This window comes from Penaeus japonicus, unplaced genomic scaffold (assembly GCF_977035675.1).
Source record: "Penaeus japonicus unplaced genomic scaffold, GWHDUDI00000001_assembly GWHDUDI00000028, whole genome shotgun sequence".
NCBI lineage: Eukaryota > Metazoa > Arthropoda > Malacostraca > Decapoda > Penaeidae > Penaeus > Penaeus japonicus.
Window position 1 is genome coordinate 32,729,069 of NW_028234430.1, and position 10,000 is coordinate 32,739,068.

The 10,000-nt window shown below is 37.1% G+C and overlaps 1 protein-coding gene across 1 annotated transcript in view; it reads right to left on the reverse strand.

Moving 5' to 3' along the window:
* Positions 1-9,921: 9,921 nt before the first annotated feature.
* Positions 9,922-10,000, reverse strand: part of gammaCOP (coat protein (coatomer) gamma) — a 15,794-nt gene continuing 15,715 nt past the window's right edge. The window contains exon 16 of the mRNA XM_043000373.2: positions 9,922-10,000. This exon is cut by the window's right edge and continues 393 nt beyond it. The gene's annotated coding sequence lies outside the window, so the exon portion shown is untranslated.

Here is a 10,000-nt window from a genome sequence, read left to right on the forward strand (position 1 = left end):
GAATAGTGGATTATATTTCTAATGTTTATACCTATTTTATATAGGTTAGTCATCAAGAATCAAAGGAACACTAATTGGTAATACCATTGTGAAGCAATATATGCATAAGTAATTAGTTGTTCGGTCTGAACCTCCCAATCTTAGATGGATACACATACTCCACTGATAAATTTTGAAGTCTGTGAAAACATACTCATGCTGTTTCGGCTCTGGATCGCATAAACTCCACAACTTTGTCGTGATTTAAATGAGAGCTGCAAAGGCACACATATACATGCGAAAAAATGAAACGTATCTGTCAAGCTCTATGATGACTGATATCCTAAGTCAGAGTCATGCAAAAATCGTCATGTCGATTCACGAAATTTATCGTTCGATCATATGTAACCAAGATATATCAACTTTTTAAGGAAGTGTACTGAAACATGGATATTAAGTCCGTAGAAAAACATCGATTAAGATACACAGCTTTTTATATAATTTCAGGGCTGTTTTTGCATTCAATTTCAATTCTATCACACACTAGTTTCTCTTTTTGTGTCATTTCCTTTGTCTACCGAGTGCATCCGAAAGATGGTAATGGATGGATGGATGGTGCATCCGACAGAAAATAATTTTAAAACTCTATTAACTCTATCTAAGTACATTTGTGTCTTTATTCCACAAAGTTATGCTTCAAGCCCATTCGCACAAACAACAGCCTATGCGGTAATGCGGGAACATTAGACAAACTATCGTCGATTATGGTACGGTAGTGTGGATGCAAATTAATATCGAGTAGAAGGTAGTGAAATGTGGCTGTGAATCCCGTAGACCTTTACCTTTCGAGCGCATGAAATCATTTGTTTTTCTAATATTCTAAGAGAATCTGTGCTGTTACAGGATATGTTTCCTGCCTAAATTTACTCTAATCTTATAGATCAGGTAATGTGTGAGAAATTTGGTTCAGTGATTTATATTTATATTTATATGCGTATATCTAACCTGTGAGATATACGCATGAATCCCTTGGAGTTTCGCGACTGAAGTATATTTAGCCGCTATCGAATATTCTCTTTATTTCTATTTCATTATCTTAAATTCTCCTTTGTTCTCTAAACATATGTCATCATCCTAATCTTTGCGAAAGCAGTCTACGGAGTATTTCAGACATAATGGGGAACGTACTATCGAGCGGTATATAATGAAATCTGGAGGTAATATCCGTAGAATTTCGTAATCCATATGTATATTAATATCGAATCCTATTCTCTCAGAAAAGCGTCTACACCAATGCTTCTTAACCATTTCACCGCCACGCCCCCTGTAGTAGGTAGTCCTTGTCTCTAAGCCCCCCCCTCCCTCCCCCTCGAATATTCAATCAGTCGAAATGGTGATTTATTGCAAGCGTAAACAGGGACACACTCTTTAAGAAGTATAATCTTCAAACATCATAGCTATACACAAATTACTATGCGTGATGTCTCCGTAAATTTTCATGCCTTTAAAATCACATAAATCTCCAGACTTGGTGAGTTTCGGTTAGAACAGGTGAGGAGGTTAAGTTAGATGGAAATAGGTAAGGTAAGTTTATTCTAGATTAGATGAGGTAAGGTTAGTTTAATTTGGTTTGGGTTAAGGGTCGATGAGGTCAGGTAAGGCTATGTTGAACAAGATGGGGTGAAGATAGGTTAGGTTAGACGAGGTAGAGTTAAATCAAATGGTGATACTTTAGGTTACATTAGGTATTTAGACACAGCCACTGTACGTGTAACGATATGTTATGTTAGATTAAGTTTGGTTGGATTAGGTATGGTAAGGTTAGCTGTGGTTAGGTTAGATAGGTTAAAGTTAGGAGAGGTTAGACTAGCTAGGGTAAAGTTAAGTGATATGAGGTTATGTTAGGAAAGAATAGGTTCTGTTAGGTTAAGCTAAGTTAGGTGAGGTGAGGTTATGTTAGGTTAAGTAAGTTTAAGTTAGGGAGGGTGAGGTTAGGTCAGGCAATGTTGGGCGAGATGAGGTTAGGTTAAGTTGAATGAAATTAGGTTAGGATACTTTAATTTAGGTGAGGTTAGGTTAAATCGGGTAGGTTAGATTACGTTAGGTTAGAATAGGGTAGTTTGGTTTAGATGTTAAATTATATTGTGTGAGAATAGGAAAATGAAGTAGAATTAGGTTAGGTTTAGTTTGGTTACGTAGAGTAAGATTAGGTTAAGTTTGGTTAGGTTAAGTTGGTTAGATAGAGTAAGGTTAAGTTAGGTTAAATTGGGTTAGGTAGAGTAAGGTTAGGTTAGGTTAAGTTTGGTTAGGTAGAGTAAGGTTAGGTTAGGTTAAGTTTGGTTAGGTAGAGTAAGGTTAGGTTAGGTTAAGTTTGGTTAGGTAGAGTAAGGTTAGGTTAGGTTAAGTTTGGTTAGGTAGAGTAAGATTAGGTTAGGTTAAGTTTGGTTACGTTAAGTTTGGTTAGGTAGAGTAAGGTTAGGTTAGGTTAAGTTTGGTAGGTAGAGTAAGGTTAGGTTAGGTTAAGTTTGGTTAGGTAGAGTAAGGTTAGGTTAGGTTAAGTTTGGTTAGGTTAAGTTTGGTTAGGTAGAGTAAGGTTAGGTTAGGTTAAGTTTGGTTAGGTTAGGTTAGGTTAGGTTAAGTTTGGTAGGTAGAGTAAGGTTAGGTTAGGTTAAGTTTGGTAGGTAGAGTAAGGCTAGGTTAGGTTAAGTTTGGTTAGGTAGCATAAAGTTAGGTTAGGTTAAGTTTGGTTAGGTAGAGTAAGGTTAGGTTAGGTTAAGTTTGGTTAGGTAGAGTAAGGTTAGGTTAAGTTTGGTTAGGTTAGGTTAGGTTAAGTTTGGTAGATAGAGTAAGGTTAGGTTAGGTTAAGTTTGGTTATGTTAAGTTTGGTTAGGTAGAGTAAGGTTAGGTTAGGTTAAGTTTGGTTAGGTAGAGTAAGGTTAGGTTAGGTTAAGTTTGGTTAGGTAGAGTAAGGTTAGGCTAGGTTACGTTTGGTTACGTTAAGTTTGGTTAGGTAGAGTAAGGTTAGGTTAGGTTACGTTTGGTTACGTTAAGTTTGGTTAGGTAGAGTAAGGTTAGGTTAGGTTATGTTTGGTAGGTAGAGTAAGGTTAGGTTAGGTTAAGTTTGGTAGGTAGAGTAAGGTTAGGTTAGGTTAAGTTTGGTTAGGTTAGGTTAAGTTTGGTTAAGTAGAGTAAGGTTAGGCTAGGTTAAGTTTGGTTAGGTAGAGTAAGGTTAGGTTAGGTTAAGGTTGGTTAGGTAGAATAAGGTTAGGTTAGGTTAAGTTTGGTTAGGTAGAGTAAGGTTAGGTTAGGTTAAGTTTGGTTAGGTTAGGTTAGGTTAGGTTAAGTTTGGTAGGTAGAGTAAGATTAGGTTAGGTTAAGTTTGGTAGGTAGAGTAAGGTTAGGTTAGGTTAAGTTTGGTTAGGTAGAGTAAGGTTAGGTTAGGTTAGGTTAGGTTAAGTTTGGTAGGTAGAGTAAGGTTAGGTTAGGTTAAGTTTGGTAGGTAGAGTAAGGTTAGGTTAGGTTAAGTTTGGTTAGGTAGAGTAAGGTTAGGTTAGGTTAAGTTTGGTTAGGTAGAGTAAGGTTAGGTTAGGTTAAGTTTGGTTAGGTAGAGTAAGGTTAGGTTAGGTTAAGTTTGGTTAGGTTAGGTTAAGTTTGGTAGGTAGAGTAAGATTAGGTTAGGTTAAGTTTGGTAGGTAGAGTAAGGTTAGGTTAGGTTAAGTTTGGTTAGGTTAGGATAAGTTTGGTTAGGTTAGGTTAGGTTAAATTTGGTAGGTAGAGTAAGGTTAGGTTAGGTTAAGTTTGGTTAGGTAGAGTAAGGTTAGGTTAGGTTAAGTTTGGTAGGTAGAGTAAGGTTAGGTTAGGTTAAGTTTGGTAGGTAGAGTAAGGTTAGGTTAGGTTAAGTTTGGTTAGGTAGAGTAAGGTTAGGTTAGGTTAAGTTTGGTAGGTAGAGTAAGGTTAGGTTAGGTTAAGTTTGGTAGGTAGAGTAAGGTTAGGTTAGGTTAAGTTTGGTTAGGCAGAGTAAGGTTAGGTTAGGTTAAGTTTGGTAGGTAGAGTAAGGTTAGGTTAGGTTAAGTTTGGTTAGGTAGAGTAAGGTTAGGTTAGGTTAAGTTTGGTAGGTAGTGTAAGGTTAGGTTAGGTTAAGTTTGGTTAGGCAGAGTAAGGTTAGGTTAGGTTAAGTTTGGTTAGGTTAGGTTAAGTTTGGTAGGTAGAGTAAGGTTAGGTTAGGTTAAGTTTGGTTAGGCAGAGTAAGGTTAGGTTAGGTTAGGTTAAGTTTGGTAGGTAGAGTAAGGTTAGGTTAGGTTAAGTTTGGTAGGTAGAGTAAGGTTAGGTTAGGTTAAGTTTGGTAGGTAGAGTAAGGTTAGGTTAGGTTAAGTTTGGTAGGTAGAGTAAGGTTAGGTTAGGTTAAGTTTGGTTAGGTTAGGTTAAGTTTGGTAGGTAGAGTAAGGTTAGGTTAGGTTAAGTTTGGTTAGGTTAGGTTAGGTTAGGTTAGGTTAGGTTAGGTTAGGTTAGGTTAGGTTAGGTTAGGTTAGGTTAGGTGGTAGGTTAGGTTAGGTTAGGTTAGGTTTAAGTTTGGTTAGGTAAGAGGTAAGGTTAGGTTAGTTAGGTTAAGTTTGGTTAGGCAGAGTAAGGTTAGGTTAGGTTAAGTTTGGTTTCAGGTTAGGTAGAGTAAGGTTAGGTTAGGTTAAGTTGGTTAGGAGTTAAGGTTAGGTTAGGTTAAGTTTGGTAGGTAGAGTAAGTTAGGTTAGGTTTGGTTAGGTTAGTAAGGTTAGTTAGGTTAAGTTTGGTTAGTTGGTTAAGTTTAGGTAGTATAAGGTTAGGTTAGGTTAAGTTTGGTAGGTAAGGTTAGGTTAGGTTTAGGTTAGAGTTAGGTTAGGTGGTAGTGTAAGGTTAGGTTAGGTTAAGTTTGGTTAGGCAGAGTAAGGTTAAGTTAGGTTAAGTTTGGTTAGGTTAGGTTAAGTTTGGTAGGTAGAGTAAAATTAGGTTAGGTTAGGTTAGGTTAAGTTTGGTTAGGTAGAGTAAGGTTAGGTTAGGTTAAGTTTGGTAGGTAGAGTAAGGTTAGGTTAGGTTAAGTTTGGTTAGGTAGAGTAAAATTAGGTTAGGTTAGGTTAGGTTAAGTTTGGTTAGGTAGAGTAAGGCTAGGTTAGGTTAAGTTTGGTAGGTAGAGTAAGGTTAGGTTAGGTTAAGTTTGGTTAGGTTAAGTTTGGTTAGGTAGAGTAAGGTTAGGTTAGATTAAGTTTGGTTAGGTTAGGTTAGGTTAAGTTTGGTTAGTTAGCGTAAGGTTAGGTTAGGTTAAGTTGAGGAAAATTAGATGAAGGTTAGGTTAGTTGAGGCGAGATTAAGCTTGGGTGGAGTTAGATGAGGTAAAGTAACTTGAGGTGAGGTTAGGTTAGGATAGTTAAGGTTAACCTAACCAAAGCTAACCTAGATTAACCTCGCCCTCCCCTAGCTTAAACTAACCTTACTTCAATTAACCTAAACTCACTTCAGTCAATCTAACCTAACCTCACACAATTCCACCTTACATATCCTAATTAGCCTAACCTAACCTAACCTGATCTAATCTAACCTAACCTCATACAAAGTAAACTAAGCTAACTTTATCATCCTTACATAATTTAAGCCTTTCATAACCAAACCTAGACCAACCTCACCTAACCTCATCTCCCAATAAACCACCCAATCTAACCTAACCTAATCTAACCTTACCAAACCTCTACTATCGTAACCTGACTGTACCCAACCTCACCTCTAACCTGACCAAGTTCCACCTCAGCAAAGCTAACTTGACCTCACTTAACCTAACCTCATTTCACCGAATCTGGTCTAATTTCACATAATCGAACTTAACCGAATCCGACTCCATAGACCCTAATCTAACCTCACATAACCTAATCCCACCTCACCAAACCTCGAATCAATTTAAAAAAACATAATCTAGTCTAACGTTTGCTAGTCTAACGTAACCTTAACTAACAGTATAATATGTAATGGCTATACCTTTACTATTCTTATTGTATGCTTCCTACCACCTCGCCTGGCTTCACCTAATCTAATCTAACCTTAATTCTTATAAATTAAATCAACATAACCTCACCTTACCTCATCTAATCAAACCTAGATTAACCTCACTTCCCCTACCTAAGCCAAACCTAACCTTGTTCACCACCTCCAGACTAACTTGATGTTTCCTCAGCTACCCTAACCTAACCACATCTATCCTGACCTGACCTCAACTAACTTATAACCTATCGAAACCTCATCTAACCTAACTTGACTCCATCTCACCGATCAAAAGGTATTCTAACTTCACATGAGTTAGTCCCACCTCACCTCTCACATAACCTAGCCCACCCACCAATGCTAAACTAACATAATGTTTTCCCTCGTCATATGGACATGTCAAAGGGGTGACAGTCCTTGAGGTGACCCAGTATGTAGTCAGAATAAATAGCTACCTTATTCAGGAGAAAAGAAAATTCCCCAAACCTGAATAAGGAGATAAATCTTATTATCTTAATATGTCAGTTTCCACAGCCTATATTTTCTAGATGCGAAAATAAGTTTGTTTTTTCTTTGTCCGTCGGCTGTCGTCCGGTACATACTGTATGCTTAACTTGACCCTCGTTATATAGATCCTCGAGTCTCTGCCACGAACTGAAAATCGCTTCTTTTTTCCCGACACAGATGTATTATTAACTGTTTTATATATACTGAAAACTTGACATATTCATTAACTGTTTTATATATATTGAAAACTTCACATATTCATTAACTGTTTTATATATATTGAAAACTTCACATATTCATTAACTGTTTTATATATATTGAAAACTTCACATATTCATTAACTGTTTTATATATATTGAAAACTTCACATATTCATTAACTGTTTTATAAATTTTGAAAAAAAAATTCACATATTCATTAACTGTTTTATATATATTGAAAACTTCACATATTCATTAACTGTTTTATATATATTGAAAACTTCACATATTCATTAACTGTTTTATATATATTGAAAACTTCACATATTCATTAACTGTTTTATATATATTGAAAACTTCACATATTCATTAACTGTTTTATATATATTGAAAACTTCACATATTCATTAACTGTTTTATAAATATTGAAAAAAAACTTCACATATTCATTAACCATTTTATATATATTATATATATATATTAAAAACTTCACATATTCATTAACCATTTTATATATATATATTAAAAACTTCACATATTCATTAACCATTATATATATATATATTAAAAACTTCACATATTCATTAACCATTTTATATCTATATCAAAAACTTCACATATTCATTAACTCTTTTATATATATATTAAAAACTTCTCATATTCATTAACCATTTTATATAATCCTCTTTGAGTGCCGGGGAGATATCCATTCATAGATGGTACATGAACTGAAACAGGGGGCGAGTAGGCTCATCTTGTGAGATTTGGAGAAAAGGAAAAAAGAAAAACGGTATAAGACGGTAAGTAGCTAAGTTCTCTTTGCTACTTATTAAAAACTTCACAGGATAATGAATGGGGCGGGATCTTTTGTGGTCTGCTATCAGCTTTGCAGCTTTTAGGAAAGGTAAATCCTCGACTTGATAGCAAATACTGTTGGATGGAGAGAGAGAGAGGGAGGGAGAGGGAGAGGGAGAGGGAGAGGGAGAGGGAGAGGGGGAGGGGGAGGGGGAGGGGGAGGGGGAGGGAGAGGGAGAGGGAGAGGGAGAGGGAGAGGGAGAGGGAGAGGGAGAGGGAGAGGGAGAGGGAGAGGGAGAGGGAGAGGGAGAGGGAGAGGGAGAGGGAGAGGGAGAGGGAGAGAGAGAGAGAGAGAGAGAGAGAGAGAGAGAGAGAGAGAGAGAGAGAGAGAGAGAGAGAGAGAGAGAGAGAGAGAGAGAGAGAGAGAGAGAGAGGAATATATTTGCTTCAATCATTATAATACTTTTATGTATTCATCATCTTGTTTTACTATCTAATGAGATATATATGAACCATCTGACAGGAATGTTCAATGTTGTAATAGACTTGAGTTGTAGTACAGGGTCCATACCAACTCATTATGTTCTTTTATGCTCAGTATGATAAATGTATAGTTTTGTGGGAGGATAAAAAAAAGGCACCTATATTTATTCTTCGCATTCGTGTACTTTCGTAAACAAACACGAAAGAAATAACCATGAAAATGAATGCGGCGATCGGGAAAAGGAAGGAAATTTGTGCTTCGGACAGCGAGTACAGCACAAAGAGAGAGAGAGAGAGAGAGAGAGAGAGAGAGAGAGAGAGAGAGAGAGAGAGAGAGAGAGAGAGAGAGAGAGAGAGAGAGAGAGAGAGGGGGGGGGAGAGGGAGAGAGGGAGAGGGATAGGGAGAGAGGGAGAGGGATAGGGAGAGAGGGAGAGGGAGAGGGAGAGGGAATGGCGTGGGTCACCTCTCTGTTCTCATTCTGCCGGCATTTTGTTACATGATGTTGCTCTTTGCAGGTGGTGCTCGAAAGAGACCTTGTATGGGCGACTTTCAAGGTTTACTTTCCTGTTGGTGCTGGAGAGAGAGAGAGTGGTGCCATCTATGTTTGGGATTTTGAACCAAAACCTATTTTGGTGAATTTTCCAGCAATTTTAGTCATTGTAATTACAATTGCCATCATCAGACGGTTACAAAATTGTTATTACTCATAGTGTTATGAAAATAAAACACTGTACCCGATCTTTTATGTCCGTTTGGTGACTTATAACGCCCTGCTTTGATGACAAAACAGAAGACTAAATAATGAAACCAGTTTATTTTATCATACGCCGAAAATGTGTCCTGCTCTAGGATAACGTAGCTAGTAAATAATGAATAGCCAGCTAGTCACTCCTTAGAACTGTAACCTAAACTGAGACCTAAATATGAAGGTACTTACAAAGCGGGAACAATATGGGAAATTAGTTATGATTTCCCGCTTGAAGTTAGTGCTTCAAAAAAGGACTTCAACCAAATAAAAGTTTTCTGAAGTAACAGCAAGAGGCCGGAATACGAGATTTATCGAAGGAGATGATACGGACGAACTTATATCATTCCATAATTTTAAAAAGGGGTACACAAGGCTCTAGCAAACGGAATTCATATAACAGGGGAGCTCCTTCTGTGTTCCCCGAGTTCCTGAGGTTCCATAGCATCTCATGTCATGTCACTTCATGTCACTCAAGATACTCTACTTAAACCTCATCTCACCCCCGCGTCTAACCTCGTGTTATATAATGGTTTTGAATCATTCGTCTTTCCGAAATATGGTCATTTTTACATGAGAAAAGGTTTACTACAGTAAAGAGATTAACCAGATGTGTTTTTATATGATCGTGCTCTTTTGGGCGTTACCCAATTGTATTTATTTCAAGATACATTAATTAACTAATAATCTTTTCTAATATCAGCCACGTCTAGTAGTTATTGTAAATGTAAGTTTAATTTGTTTTTATTTGCAGAAAAATATGCACATACATATACATTATGTAAATGTATGTATGCATGTGTGTGTGTGTGTGTGTGTGTGTGTGTGTGTGTGTGTGTGTGTGTGTGTGTGTGTGTGTGTGTGTGTGTGTGTGTGTGTGTGCGTGTGCGTGTGCGTGTGTTCAACCAACCAATCGTTATCAGTAAATCTTGACCTCATCAGTCGCCGTTATCAAAAGAGTCCAGCTGTCCCATTTCTCTTCCACACAGCCGGTGTCCCCGCTTCACTTTTGGGCGACTGCGCATCCGGCAACCACTCCCTCGTTTACTAATAACGAGTATTGGTTTCTGTCCAATAGGATACGTAAAGAAAATATGAAACATTGGAAAATACGAAATTTTCCCTTTATTTTGCATGAGGGACTTTGATTATATGGTTTTCAGAAAAAAGGGTGTATGTAATTCTACTAAATGAAAAAGAAAGACAAGAGGTAAAGTGGTTCAAATAACTTTATTATGGTCACTAGTTCACTTCCAAATTACATAACAAAATACATTAAAAAGTGATATG